Here is a 15207-nt window from a genome sequence, read left to right on the forward strand (position 1 = left end):
GCCGACAACTAGTTTCTGCGTTCCTCTCTGTGCGCGCGATCTTCACGTTTTGCGCAGCTACAGTTTGAATGAGTGTTCGTGCCACAATGCAGCTGCGCGAACACAGTAGCTCGACATAATACACATCCAATCGTCTAAAATCGCTTGAATGTCCAAACTGGCAAACCTTAAAACACATACAACTGACAAAGTTTAGTGAAGACGCAAGGCTCACCGCTCGCGCGCCTTCTCTGTGTGTTGACTCGACGTTCACCTTTGTGTTGCTTTCATGCCACTGACTGGACGCGGCAGAGTCACGTGGCTACACACGCGGTAGTATGTTTTTAGGGGGGGGGAGTATTAACAGGATTAAAAAAACCAAAATAACCGACATGGGAAAATTACGTCGGTTAGAGGTTCTGAATTTCGGTTTCAATTACTTTTCGATTAATCATCCAGCCCTAGAGTCCCCACAGGGGTTATTATTTTCTTTAAAGATTCCGGTGGGTCAAATAATGATGATAATACTATGCAAAATTCCAAACCACTTGAACTCTGTTATAATGTTTTTATAAACCTGTATCTGGCTAAACAAACATACATGTTGGCTGGGACAGTAGGCTACATTTGTCCCTGTTTTTACAGACTTTGTTGCTTTCATAAGTAAATTATATTGTGGATTACTATTTTGAAAAAGGAAGTCTGAACTGTTGTCTAATGACATAACGTGTGGGGAACAGAAGTGAAGAGTAAACAAGATAAATGAAGTTTGCTAATCCTGTCTTGTGTGCTTCATTACTTATCAACACCTGACAGATAACACAGATTTCTCTTAAAGTAACGCTTTATAGCATTAGTACAAACAAAGAGCAATTGATGCACATTAAGTGTGCATTTGATGGACACCACTACACGGGAGAGAACAATGATTGGGTAGGAAGCGTTGTAGGTCACATGACAGTGCGGACTGCACATATACTCATACATAGATACTATATAAAAGACACTTCTTTTTTTTTTAAACAGTCACTAAGTAAGTTCTTCATCAGTTTTGTACCTACTATCAGAGGTGTCATGCCCGTTCAAACCAAGGGTTCAGATTTTTGAGCCAAATTAATTTTGAATCTAACTTCCAAAAGACAAAATTAAATCTTTTTACATTTCCTATGATTATTGTAGGTATACAACTAATAGTGCTCCACAGTCATTGACTTTTTTCTTTAAAGGACTACAGAGAACAGCCCCTGATTCACAAAATGCACTTCGAAATGCAGAGATGAGGTGCAGTTTAGTCTTGCAGTGTCCAGTGCTGAAGCTACAGAATACTGGATCGATATTCTTAATAATCAGGAATAGCAACAGTAAGTCATTAATGCAAAGTTCTGTCATGAAACTTAAGATGGCACAGGCTGATGGGTCCATAACTCAATCTGCTTGCAATCAAATGTTCTCTTCATGGCACAGCTGATTGGTTCTTGTTACATCAGCAGCCAATGAGTCGAGTTTACTTGCAATTTTGCTTGGTCCATTATAAAAATGTATATTATATCAGGATTTTAACCCAGCCCCCATGCATACTTTATAATAACACTACTAGACTGCAATGGTAATGTAAGAATCTGTTTAGATTCTATTAGTAATAGAGAGTGACATGTCTATACGCAGTACTGCAGATAGAGCTTTGTTGCTATAGATAGAGTGTCCATGTTGTTTTGCCGTTCAAGAATTGAAAAGGCAGAAATTAATCCTCTCATGTGCTGCCTCATCTTTATGAGCCATTCTAACATTACATTGAGTGTCTTGATTCACAGTATAGGATAAAGTGCCAGAACTGTGACTGGTGCCCCTCAAAAAAAAAAAAAAAACTAGTTACATGACATTCCTATGCTTTGGCTGTACACGATTTTGAACACAGCTCTGAAGTGTTTACTAACAAGCTGATGAGTTGCATCAGTGAGTTTGATTATGAAGAGTTAAAAATGTTTGTGTGCCTCCAGGAACAGGGTTGGGAAATACTGTGTCCTCCCCTACACTACATGAGCCTGTCCAACAGAGGGAGTAACACACTCACACATGCAGAGAGTGCCTTTTCCTATAAGGTGTCTGACTACTTTCTAGTGAAGAGTTTAGCTCCCCATGCTAATCAAACTCACCTAACCTAAATGTTCAGGGTTTCTTGAAAATTACGGGTATAGGTGTATTGGAGCAGGTTGGAGCTGAACTCTGCAAAAATGTTTGTTCTTCAGGAGCAGGTGTTGAACAACCCTGACCAATAATTAGGCTATGTGTTGAATCATGGGTTTGACAACAACACTGTTAATACTTGATATAAGGACATTTAATAAAGGGTTAGTTCACCCCAAAATGAAAATTCTGTCATTAATTACTCACTCTCATGTTGTTCTAAACCTGTAAGACTTTTGTTCATCTTTGGAACACAAATTAATCTTTTTGATGAAATCTGAGAGATGTCTGTCCCATTTGCAACTACCTCTTTACATTTTCAAAAAGTTAATAAAGAGATCGGAAAATCCAAAAAAAAAATCCATATGAATCAAGCAGTTTATTCCAAATCTTCGAGTCTTGATCGCTTTTTATGATGAACAGATTTAATTTAGGCTTTTACTTGCATGTAAACATTGATCAGCGAACATAAGCAGAAGCTCAACTGAACCTGAATGGTACACAAGAACAAACTTCTAGCGGAAGCTCTGCGTAACACACGAGAATGAACCTCATTGGTTACGCAGCACGTTTGAGCTTCCAGAAGAGATTTGTTCTTGTGCATCATTCAGGTTCGGTTAAGCTTCTGCTTATGTTCTCTGATCAATGTTTACATGAGAGTAAAAGCCTAAATTAAATCTGTTCATCATATAAAGCGATCATGTCTCTTCAGAAAATTTGGACTAAACCTATTCATATGGATTAGTTTTACAATCTCTTTATGAACTTTCTGAAGCGTCAAAGTGGTAGTTGCAAAGGCAGTCAATGGAGGAACAGAAATCTCTCAGATTTAATCAAAAATGACTAGAGGATGACTTCTGAGGATGAACGAAAGTCTTACGAGTTTGGAACAACATGAGGGGGAGTAATTAATGACATTTTCATTTTGGGGTGAACTAACCCTTTAAATGTCCTAAAGTCCTTATCTTTTGACTCAGGGCTATATTGTAGAGAAAATCCTACAGCTGATTCTTGATATGAGAAGTGTATCATCATAACCAGGGAGCAAAAGCACAAGTCATAACTGGTGTGATTTCTCAAAACTAGTTTACTGATGGTTATATAAAATGATTTAATGAGCACAGTTTCTCGTCCTGTGTTGACATATTTTCTCACAATAAGTTAATTAATTACTGTAATTTTACTTTTATTTCTGTAAAATTAAATTTACACGATTATTGTGACCAAAAGTAAAAACTTTAAGTGAAATTTACAAGCAGTTGGAATGAAATTAAATTCCCTATTTTGTAAAAGCATAGATCTTATTGTGAATGATTCATCCATGTACACATTTTTTTTTTATTTCATCCTTGTAATATTTAATCTAATCAGTTAGTCTGCTTAAACTATCTACAATCGACTACAAGCTCACATTCATTTTTAAGTGCAACACCCACATCTCTAAATCCGTTCAACAACTGATGAACCTGCTCTACATTTCATTTTTGATAATCTGTAACACTTGGATATACATCACAATGTAAGAAATGATCTGTCACTATTTCCTTTTCATTGCAACTTTAAGTCAAGTCAAATCCTCTTTATTTATACAGTGCTTTATACAATACAGATTGTTTCAAAGCAGCTTTATGGTGATAAACAGGAAAATAATCACTCAATGATGCAAACAGAAATTAATTCAGCTGTAAAGCAGCTCTATAAAGACAACAGTGTCATTGTTCAGCTGAAATCAGTTTAGAGTTCATTCAGTTCAGTTCAATAACTGTAAAATTAGTTCAATTCAGCTATAAAGCAGCTCTACAGAGGATAATAATGTTATTCACTTTGAGTCAGTTCAGCGTTGATTGTTCGGTGTTGATTCTATTCAGTTAAATAACTCGATGTTATTGTTACTGTCACTAAAACCCAGCATGCACTGAAGTCACTGGTGCTGAGAATGGGTCCTGTTATATCATCAATGGTCCTTTTTTGTCTTATACATTGTATTATGATTTATATTTGTCACTGCAGTACTTAAAATCAATGTGAGTGCATCATTTTGCATCTGGTGTGGTGCTTTTTTTTATTATTATTTATATTTATTTATTGCAGCGCCTGTTACATAAGGAAGTTTTGTTCATCCCGTTGTTTTGAATGATGAAAATCTGCCCAACTGTCACAGACCTGTAACCAAAGGAAACCTTAAAAAAGAAAAATTGTACAATTTTTAAACATTTTAAAAATGTTTTAAATAACGGTTTGAAAGTATCTAGTTTGTCTTGTGTGTATATATATACAGTATCTCACAGAAGTGAGTACACCCCTCACATTTTTGTAAATATTTTATTATATCTTTTCATGTGACAACACTGAAGAAATGACACTTTGCTACAATGTAAAGTAGTGAGTGTACAGCTTGTATAACAGTGTAAAATTGCTGTCCCCTCAAAATAACTCAACACACAGCCATTAATGTCTAAACTGCTGGACACAAAAGTGAGTACACCCCTAAGTGAAAATGTCCAAATTGGGCCCAATTAGCCATTTTCTCTCTCTGTCATGTGACTCGTTAGTGTTACAAGGTCTCAGGTGTGACTGGGGAGCAGGTGTGTTAAATTTGGTGTTATCGCTCTCACTCTCTCATACTGGTCACTGGAAGTTCAACATGGCACCTCATGGCAAAGAACTCTTGGAGGATCTGAAAAAAAGAATTGTTGCTCTACATAAAGATGGCGTAGGCTATAAGAAGATTGCCAAGACCCTGAAACTGAGCTGCAGCACGGTGGCCAAGACCATACAGCGGTTTAACAGGACAGGTTCCACTCAGAACAGGCCTCGCCATGGTCGACCAAAGAAGTTGAGTGCACGTGCTCAGCGTCATATCCAGAGGTTGTGTTTGGGAAATAGACGTATGAGTGCTGCCAGCATTGCTGCAGAGGTTGAAGGGGTGGGGGGTCAGCCTGTCAGTGCTCAGACCAAACGCCGCACACTGCATCAAATTGGTCTGCATGGCTGTCGTCCCAGAAGGAAGCCTCTTCTAAAGATGATGCACAAGAAAGCCCGCTAACAGTTTGCTGAAGACAAGCAGACTAAGGACATGGATTACTGGAACCATGTCCTGTGGTCTGATAAGACCAAGATAAACTTATTGGTTCAGATGGTGTCAAGCGTGTGTTTTGGCAACCAAGTGAGGAGTACAAAGACAAGCGTGTCTTGCCTACAGTCAAGCATGGTGGTGGGAGTGTCATGGTCTGGGGCTGCATGAGTGCTGCCGGCACTGGGGAGCTACAGTTCATTGAGGGAACCATGAATGAGCAGAGCATGGTCCCCTCCCTTCGGAGACTGGGCCGCAGGGCAGTATTCCAACATGATAACGACCCCAAACACACCTCCAAGACGACCACTGCCTTGCTAAAGAAGCTGAGGGTAAAGGTGATGGACTGGCCAAGCATGTGTCCATACCTAAACCCTATTGAGCATTTGTGGGGCATCCTCAAACGGAAGGTGGAGGAGTGCAAGGTCTCTAACATCCACCAGCTCCATGATGTCGAGTGGAAGAGGACTCCATTGGCAATCTGTGAAGCTCTGGTGAACTCCATGCCCAATAGGGTTAAGGCAGTGCTGGAAAATAATGGTGGCCATGCAAAATATTGATACTTTGGACCCAATTTGTTCATTTTCACTTAGGGGTGTATTCACTTTTGCGGCCAGCGGTTTAGACATTAATGGCTGTGTGTTGAGTTATTTTGAGAGGACAGCAAATTTACACTGTTATACAAGCTGTACACTCACTACTTTACATTGTAGCAAAGTGTCATTTCTGCACGCCATGCTTTTTTAATGCATTATACACTAGTTGACATACACACGCCTATCATGAGTATAACAATGAATGCAGCCATATTTGGAAAGAAAAAAAAAAAAACCCCGCAAAGACAGGGTAAGCGTGGCATGTGTGTGGCAGCTGGAGGTGGGTGTGGATTTTGGGACCCTGGGCCCCGCAGCATCTTACCTTGATGGCCCGTTGCAACATGACTCTGGCAGGGATCTAACCTATGCCATGGCCATGGGGGGATCAGAGGCAGCCTTTTAATACCTTATCATTAATAACTGTATCAATATTACCATTATTAATATTATTACTATTATTATTATTATTATTATCATTGCTATTATAACTACTATTATTATTATTATTAATAGCTGTATCAATATTACAATTATTAATATTATTATTATTATTATTATTATTATTATCATTGCTATTACTACTACTATTATTTTTATTCGTCCTCTTCCTGATCCTTTAACCTCCCCCTCATTCCAGATGAAATGAGTTTATTTGTTAATATGGTTATCATTGTAATGATGGGTCAACAGTGTGTGGATCCATTAGCAGCTTTATTAAACACAGCAGCAGTACAAACAAGGGCAGAGCAGTACCATAAACAGGGACAGGCAAGGATCGAGGCAGGCGGCAAACAAACACAGTCCAGGGTACAGGCAATGTTCGGGGCAGGCGGCAAGGGTTCACGAGAGATAAACAGTCCAGGTAACAACAAGATAACAGTCCACAGAATAACGCTCAGAAATGATCACTGTAGCAAATCAAGACTTCGCGAAGACGTGGTGTGTATGCGTGGCTTAAATAGTGTGCGTGTGATGCAGTTCAGGTGTGTGTGCAATCAGTCCCAGGAATGAGGGTCCATGGGAAATGAAGTCCGAATGGTGGGGAATCAGTATTCCGGTGATGGCTCCCTCCGGCGGTCCGGAGGATGAACCGTGGGAGCCATATTCATGACAATCATTACTACTATTATTATTAATACTATTAATACTGTTTGTCATTTTGTATTAATTGAATTTATCATTATTATTATTGTTATTATTATTACTATTGCTATTACTATTGCTATTGTCACCCTCCTCATCCTCCATTCTCCAGTTTTTTGTGTGATACTATTATCATCATCATCACCATTATTATTGTCATTACATTTTTTTCTTTATTTTTTTTATTACTATTTTTTTTTTAACTCTGGTTATATCTGTTGTACTTCCCTACATGCTCCTTTATTCATATATTTCCACTCCCACACCCAGTTACACTTACAGTAATGGGTGTGGGAGTGGGTATTAATGGGTTTCAATGGGGACATTTTTGTCCTTAAGGCCCTGAGTGTAACTATTTTGTGTTACTAGTGTAAAATAGATTTATTAAAATAAATGAGGTTGAAAAAGAAAGACCTATACTTGGATTTGTCCTCTGCATTTAACCCATCCAAGTTAGTGCACACACATTAGGAGTAGTGAGTAGTGAACACACACAAAGCAATGGGAAGCCATATTTGCTGTGGCGCACAGGAAAGAATTAGGGGTTAGGTGTCTTGCTCAAGGGCACCTCAGTCATTTCCTGCCAGTATTGAGAATCGAACCAGCAACCTTCAGGTTATCAGTCTTACTCCCTAACCATTAGACCACAACTGCCCTAAAGTAGTAAAATTCCAATAAAAAGCCAAAATTGATGCAGTTGGTATTAACACAGGCAAAATGTAAAAAAAAAAAAAAGTCAAAAAGACAAAAATGTCCTTAAAGCACACACAAGTGTTATTTTGACTCAAAAGTTTAAATTCAAGTGTGATTGATGAATGAGATCCTTTGATTACAGTGTTGTTATTGAAGCATAATTTGCAAAACAATGACATTTCTTGTGCCTTAACTGAATTTATCTAGAAGCAGAATCAGATTTAACTGTGATTTTCTGCTGTTACAAACAGTTTAACTGGTAAGATCCTCAGAGGGGAAGTTGTGCTGTAATTATATACAAATGGAAAGACAGTCTCTGTGAAGGAGGTTGTGAATGTGAGTAAATCTGTGTTAGTTACAGGATCAGAGAATGACACCGTTCCATAGTTCAGCTTAACTCTCACATGCTGAAGCTTCTCTTTAACAGTAAAGACAGTGGGGGTGTGGGGGTTGCTCTGGGGATTAGAGCGTACCAGACATTAGAGTCAAAGAAAACCTTTTCCTTCCTTTGGTTTGATGCTGTGGTTATTCCAAGAATCCAGTGTGTATTGTCACCAACCTCTACATCCCAGCAGTGTGTTCCTGAGTAAAAGCCCTCAGAACCCAAGACACATGGATATAAGTCAAACCTCTCTGGATTACCAGGAAACTTTTCATATACAGTACTGTACGACACACTGGTCAGATCAGTAGAGAGTGTGAGATGAGTATGTGCGGTGTTTGGATCTAGAGTCAACGGAGCTACAAAATAAGAATAACATCAGATTAGAGGATAAAATATGATTGTATTAGAAATGTAAATAAACACATATATAGACTTTGTTGAAAGAAATCATAAATCATGCTATCATAGCAATGGTCTCACACTGTCAGAATGGATTTAGACTTTAGGTTTAATATCAGCATTCTGTTACATACAGAAGGGAGCGGAGACACAGGTAAGGGTTAACAGGTTTATTTCAGGTAAAGCAGAGCGTGAGCAGAGTGCAGGTGAGTAATGGCAGATGATAAGGTCGATGAGCTGGAACTGATACTTGTCTGTGTGTTCTAGGAAGCGTGGATGCCAGGAGACGTGGAACAGACGAACACACAGGAAATGCACAGGAGACGAGGAGACACAAGGAATCACTGAAGACGCTGGAGACAGGTAAGTAGTCGAGCAAAGGGAGTCCTGGAGGTAAGTAAACACTGGCATGTGTAAACGAGACCGGACAGTGACTGAGTGAACTGGCGTGTCTTTTATGTGGCTGTGGTGATGAGTGTGAATGAGCGTCAGGTGTAGCTTGTCAGTACTCAGGAGAGGGAGTGCGATGTGATTGGGTGAGTGTAGAGCCTGGCGTGTCTGTGACATTACCCCCCCCTCCCCCCCTCCACGGTCCGCTCCTGAGGACCGCGGACCCCGATGTCATGGTGGTCGACCTCTGCCTCGGGGAGCTGGCTTGTTGGGATGTCTGGCGTGGAAGTCGTCAAGGAGGCTGGGATCCAGAACATCATTCCTCGGGACCCATGAACGTTCTTCGGGACCATATCCTTCCCAGTCGACCAGGTATTCAAGGGACCCACCACGACGCCGGGAGTCCAGGATGTCTTTCACCTGGTAGGCTACCCCGTCTTCTGCGATGAGTGGAGGAGGGGGATCTTCGGGGTAACCAAACTGGGTGAATGCGATACTCAGGGGGGAGTTGCAGGTGATAGGTGACGGGGTTGACTTGCCGGATGATAGTGAAGGGGCCAACGAACCTAGGACTTAGCTTCCTACAGGGCAGGCGCATCCTGATGTCCCTGGTTGACAGCCAAACCTTCTGCCCTGGTTGGTAGTTGGGTGCGTGGGAGTGTCGAAGGTCGGCTGTCAACCTGCGCCTGCGTAGGGCTCGCTGGAGTTGCAGATGTGCTGAGTCCCAGACCCTCTCACTCTCCCGGAACCAGTAATCCACCACCGGAACGTCTGATGGTTCCCCATCCCAGGGGAAGAGTGGGGGCTGGTAGCCGAGTACGCACTGGAAAGGTGTAAGGCCTGTAGTGGGTTGACGGAGCGAATTCTGGGCGTACTCGGCCCAGCCCAGGAACTGGTTCCAGGAGTCCTGGTGGCCGTGACAGAAGGTACGCAGGAAACGGCCGATCTCCTGTATCTTCCTCTCCGTCTGCCCGTTCGTTTGTGGATGGTATCCGGAGGAGAGACTTATGGTCACACCTAGGAGTTTGAAGAAGGCCTTCCAGACTCGGGAGGTGAATTGGGATCCATGGTCTGATACAATGTCTTCAGGTAATCCAAAGTAGCGAAATACATGGTTGAATAACAACTCTGCCGTTTCCATGGCAGTGGGGAGTCCAGGCAGGGGAATTAAACGACAGGACTTGGAGAAGCGGTCGACGATCACCAGCACACATGTGCATCCATCGGAGACGGGAAGGTCGGTAATGAAATCCACTCCTAGGTGTGACCAGGGACGAGTGGGAACGGGCAGAGGTTGGAGCTTTCCGGAGGGAAGATGGCGTGGACTCTTGGAGACGGCACATTCCCTGCACCCTTGCACGTACCTCCTGACGTCGGATGTTATGTTGGGCCACAAGAAGCGCTGTTTTAACAGCGAGAGGGTTTCGTTGACCCCGGGGTGGCCAGTGCCCAGTGAAGTATGTGTTGAGTGGATGAGGGGTGTGCGTCGTGTCCGTGGTACATACTTCAATCCGGGGGGACAACCCGGCGGAATGCTGGTGGAGGCATTGGACTCGGGGAGCGTCTCTTCCGACCAGGAGATGGGACTCACTACGAGTCTTTCGGGGATGATGGGCTCTGGATCCTCATTGCTTTCATCGAGGCTGTGGATACGAGATAGGGCATCGGCTTTCACATTCTTCGATCCAGGGCGGTAGGAGATGGTGAAATTAAATCTCGTGAAGAACAGAGCCCATCTGGCCTGGTGGGGATTTAGTCTCTTGGCATCCCGTAAGTATCCCAGGTTCTTGTGGTCTGTTAAAACGACGAAAGGGTGTTTTGCTCCCTCAAGCCAATGCCTCCATTCTTCCAGGGCGAGTTTGATGGCGAGGAGTTCGCGGTTGCCGATGTCATAATTTACTTCCGCCGGGTTGAGTTTCCTGGAGAAGAAAGCACATGGATGGAGTCTGCTGGGATAATACCGCTCCCACTCCGGTGGTTGAGGCGTCGACCTCGACGACGAAGGGGAGCTCTGGGTCAGGGTGAGCCAGGAGGGGAGCGGTCGTGAAGGCGGCCTTGAGGGCCTCAAAGGCTTGGGTGGCGGCTGGGGTCCAGGACAGAGACTTGGGCTTACCACGGAGGAGGTTGGTGAGTGGACCGGTGATGGAACTATAGTGCTGGATGAAACGGCGGTAGAAGTTGGCAAATCCTAGGAACCTTTGTAACTCTTTGATAGTGGAGGGAATGGGCCATTCTTTCACTGCTGTGACCTTCCTCTCGTCCATGCGGACGCCACTGTGGTCGATGTTGTAGCCGAGGAATTGCACGGAGGGCTGATGGAAGGTGCACTTCTCGGCTTTCAGGAAAAGGTGGTAATCTCTCAGGCATTGGAGGACCTCCGCAACGTGTTGGCGATGTTCGGCCAGGCTCCGGGAGTAGATCAAAATGTCGTCAATGTAGACCAGGACAGACCGGTGCAGGAACTCCCGGAGCACCTCATGCATAAAGTCTTGGAATACGGAGGGGGCGTTGACCAGTCCATACGGCATGACGAGGTACTCATAATGGCCAGTAGGGGTCACGAAAGCCGTTTTCCACTCGTCCCCCTCACGTATTCTGATGAGGTTGTACGCGCTGCGGAGGTCCAGCTTGGTGAACACAGTGGCGCCGCGTAGATGTTCCAGGGCTGCTGGGACGAGAGGAAGGGGGTAACGGAACTTCACGGTGATTTGGTTGAGTGCTCGGTAATCAATGCAGGGCCGCAAGCCTCCGTCCTTCTTGGCCACGAAGAAAAAGCTAGAAGCAGCAGGGGAAGTGGACGGTCGGATGTAACCTTGCTTGAGAGCCTCGTCGATGTACTCCTCCATGGCTTTCTCCTCCGGAACGGATAGGGAATATATCTTCCCTCTGGGCACTGGCTCACCTGGGATGAGGTCAATGGCGCAGTCCCATGGCCGGTGGGGAGGCAGCTTGGAGGCTTGTTTGGGACAGAAGACATCTCTGAAGTGGGAGTAACAGGCTGGGATATCCGTGGAACGTTTTTCGAGAGGGCTTTCCACTGTAGTAGCCCCGACTTGGATTTCTTGGGAACTTGGAGAACTGGACGCAGGGAGTTCGGGAAAACAGCCATGGAAACATTGGTTACCCCACTTCAGGATTTCTCCTGTCCTCCAGGAGATGGTGGGGTTGTGCTGCTCAAGCCATGGGCGCCCTAGGATCACGTCAGATGTAGACTCCTCCAGAACCAGCAGCTGGATCTCCTCGGTGTGGAGCACTCCCACTTGGAGACGGAGGGGTCCCACGCTGTAACGTACTTTTCCTGTTATCGCGTGGATCTGGTAGATCTTCGGCGTTGGGGTGGTCTTGAGATGCAGCTGGCGACAGAGGGCTCCGGAGATGAAGTTTCCAGCTGACCCAGAATCGAGGAGCGCACTGACTGAAAGACAAAGTTCAGCGGCAGTAAGTTTTACTACAATTGAGAGTGGTTTCATTTTATTCAAAGTGGGCAGGATGGCACTCACCGAAGGCCGGGCAGGACGCAGGGGGCATTCAGAGATGTAATGCCCGGCACCACCACAATACAGACAGAGATTCTGGGTCAGCCTCCTCTGTCGCTCAGCTGCTGAAAGGCGTGAGTGCTCAATTTGCATGTTGTCATTTACTGGTTCTGGGGAGCTGACGGACTCTGGCTGGCGGAGAATGAAGGGGAATAGCGGCTGGCCCTGGTGCTCTTCTAAGCACAGCTGCATACGAGTGGCGAATCTGATGGATAGCTGAATGAATTTCTCGAGCCCGATGGAATCCTCGTATGCAGCGAGATGCAACCGCACACGTGGATCGAGGCCTTGACGATATGTAGTGATCAAAGCCTGCTCATTCCAGCCACTTGCAGCAGCGAGGGTACGAAACTGGAGGGCATAATCAGACACAGTTAGTGCACCTTGTTTTAAATTGCATAATCTCTCACCAATCGACGAGTCCCAGGCGGGTTTACCAAAAACTTCCTTGAAGTGGGTTGTAAAACTTGACAAGGACGATACAACGGGGTTATTTAGGTTCCAGAGAGGTTCAGCCCATCGCAGTGCTTTTCCGTGAAGCTGAGAGATTATGAAAGCCACCTTCGATCGATCGTCTGGATATAAGTGCGGTTGCATCTCCAGGACCAGCGAACATTGCAGGAGGAAACCGTTGCAATCCTCCGCCAGACCAGAGAAGGGCGCCGGTTTGGCCATGGGACTAGCGACCACGGGTGGTGAAGGAGCTGCGGCGGTGGATGCGGAAGTGTTCGCTGGTGTCGTTGCCGTGGAAGTGCCGGTGAAGGTGCGACGAAGTGCATCGACCAGCTCTTGAATGGGATCCGAGGTGCTCATGCTGTTACCTGGGCGGTGTTGGTCCGGTCTTCTGTTACATACAGAAGGAAGCGGAGACACAGGTAAGGGTTAACAGGTTTATTTCAGGTAAAGCAGAGCGTGAGCAGAGTGCAGGTGAGTAATGGCAGATGATAAGGTCGATGAGCCGATGAACTGGAACTGATACTTGTCTGTGTGTTCTAGGAAGCGTGGATGCCGGGAGACGTGGAACAGACGAACACACAGGAGATGCACAGGAGACGAGGAGACACAAGGAATCACTGAAGACGCTGGAGACAGGTAAGTAGTTGAGCAAAGGGAGTCCTGGAGGTAAGTAAACACTGGCATGTGTAAACAAGACCGGACAGTGACTGAGTGAACTGGCGTGTCTTTTATGTGGCTGTGGTGATGAGTGTGAATGAGCGTCAGGTGTAGCTTGTCAGTACTCAGGAGAGGGAGTGCGATGTGATTGGGTGAGTGTAGAGCCTGGCGTGTCTGTGACACATTCAATAAACACTACTATATATCCTAAAACATAAGCATAGACCATGAGGAATAGATTTTATAGTCATTATGAGTTCGCTGTATGATCTGATGATTTTCTGAAATACAGTTCAGATTCACTAAGAAATTCAAGTGATTATTAAATATATTTCTATCAAATGTTAATTTTGTCTGTTTTTATATCTGAACTAAAATCTTTTGCACTGGTGTCAAATCTACTGAGACTCACTGTGTTGAACAGTTTCCTGCATCTTCTTCCAGACTCTGAACGACAGGTTACTCAGATAATGTGGAACATGAATCAAAGCTCCAGAACTCATCTGTGGATCCGGCTGTGAGATCGAGACTCTGGAGGAACATTCAGGAGTCAGAACTGCAGTGAATTTGAGTTCAGAGCCATTGAGAGAAAAGATACGAGCAGCTCACTTACCTTTCCATTGTGATGTCAAAGTTCTGAAAAATATAAAGTTTTAAAAAACAAAACATTTTAATATCTTAACAAAAACTCTCATTGTCAGTGAGTCTCTCTACAACACTGACAGGTTGTTTTATGCACAAAGAATGAAGCCATTCATTTGTCACCTTGAGAAATGAGACGTCACTGGCTTTCATCATCTCCATGTCTTTGACTGTGTGTGAAAGAGCTGAGATCTCCTCCAGCTTTTCCTTCATCATCTGCTTCTTCTGCTCCTCTTCGTTCCTCAGTTTAGTGATTGTAGCTTCTTCTTCATCTCTGAGAAACTGTTGTATACACAAATAATACTGTATATATGTAATGAGAGACATTTGTCTTACCTTGCAAGATGGAACCACTTCACTGATGGGTCTGAATGTGTGATTGGCGTGTTTCTCAGAGTCTCTGCACACTAAACACGCAGGCTGTTTGTCCTCCAGACAGAAGAGTTTGAGTTTCTCACTGTGTAAACTGCAGATCTCCTCAGACCCTGATGAACGGCACTCATTTCAATTTTTCAGGAATGACTCACACAAGTTTTTTTAACGCGAGATTAACTGGAGGTTCAACTTTTGAGGATCTTCTCCTGCAGACAGGACACTCCTGAGTTTTCTCTGAGCTGTTGTAGACACTCTTTACAAATACTGTGACTACAGGACATAATAACAGGAACCTTGAAGATTTCACAGCAAACAGGACAAGAAAGATCTTCAACAAATTTTGAATCCATTTCCTCTTCTTGTAAAAGATCCAATGATCTACAATTTACTTCCACTTTCTGAACTCTGGTTTAAAAAGTAAATAACCATTACAATGAAAATCTAATGGGTTACTTCAGAAATACACAAAAATCCTAATATAATGTGTCCTCCTCTGTTCTTCACAGCACTGACTCATTTTGGCTTTCAGTAAAAATGAGATAAAATGAGTAAAAATAAATGAGTAAAAAGGTAGAAATAATAAGACTAGTCACAAGGGTGGAGTTTCTGATGACCTTTTGGAGCTTCTGAAAACAGACTGGATTTATTTTTATATTTTATTTGTGTTTTCAAGCATATTCAGACTCCATGAACTGAATA

General features: G+C 43.7%; 2 pseudogenes; both read right to left on the minus strand.

Moving 5' to 3' along the window:
- Positions 1–6605: 6605 nt before the first annotated feature.
- On the minus strand, positions 6606–14075 carry LOC127494807 (zinc-binding protein A33-like; annotated as a pseudogene).
- On the minus strand, positions 13255–15058 carry LOC127494720 (zinc-binding protein A33-like; annotated as a pseudogene).
- Positions 15059–15207: the final 149 nt, after the last annotated feature.

This window comes from Ctenopharyngodon idella, chromosome 14 (genome assembly GCF_019924925.1).
Source record: "Ctenopharyngodon idella isolate HZGC_01 chromosome 14, HZGC01, whole genome shotgun sequence".
NCBI lineage: Eukaryota > Metazoa > Chordata > Actinopteri > Cypriniformes > Xenocyprididae > Ctenopharyngodon > Ctenopharyngodon idella.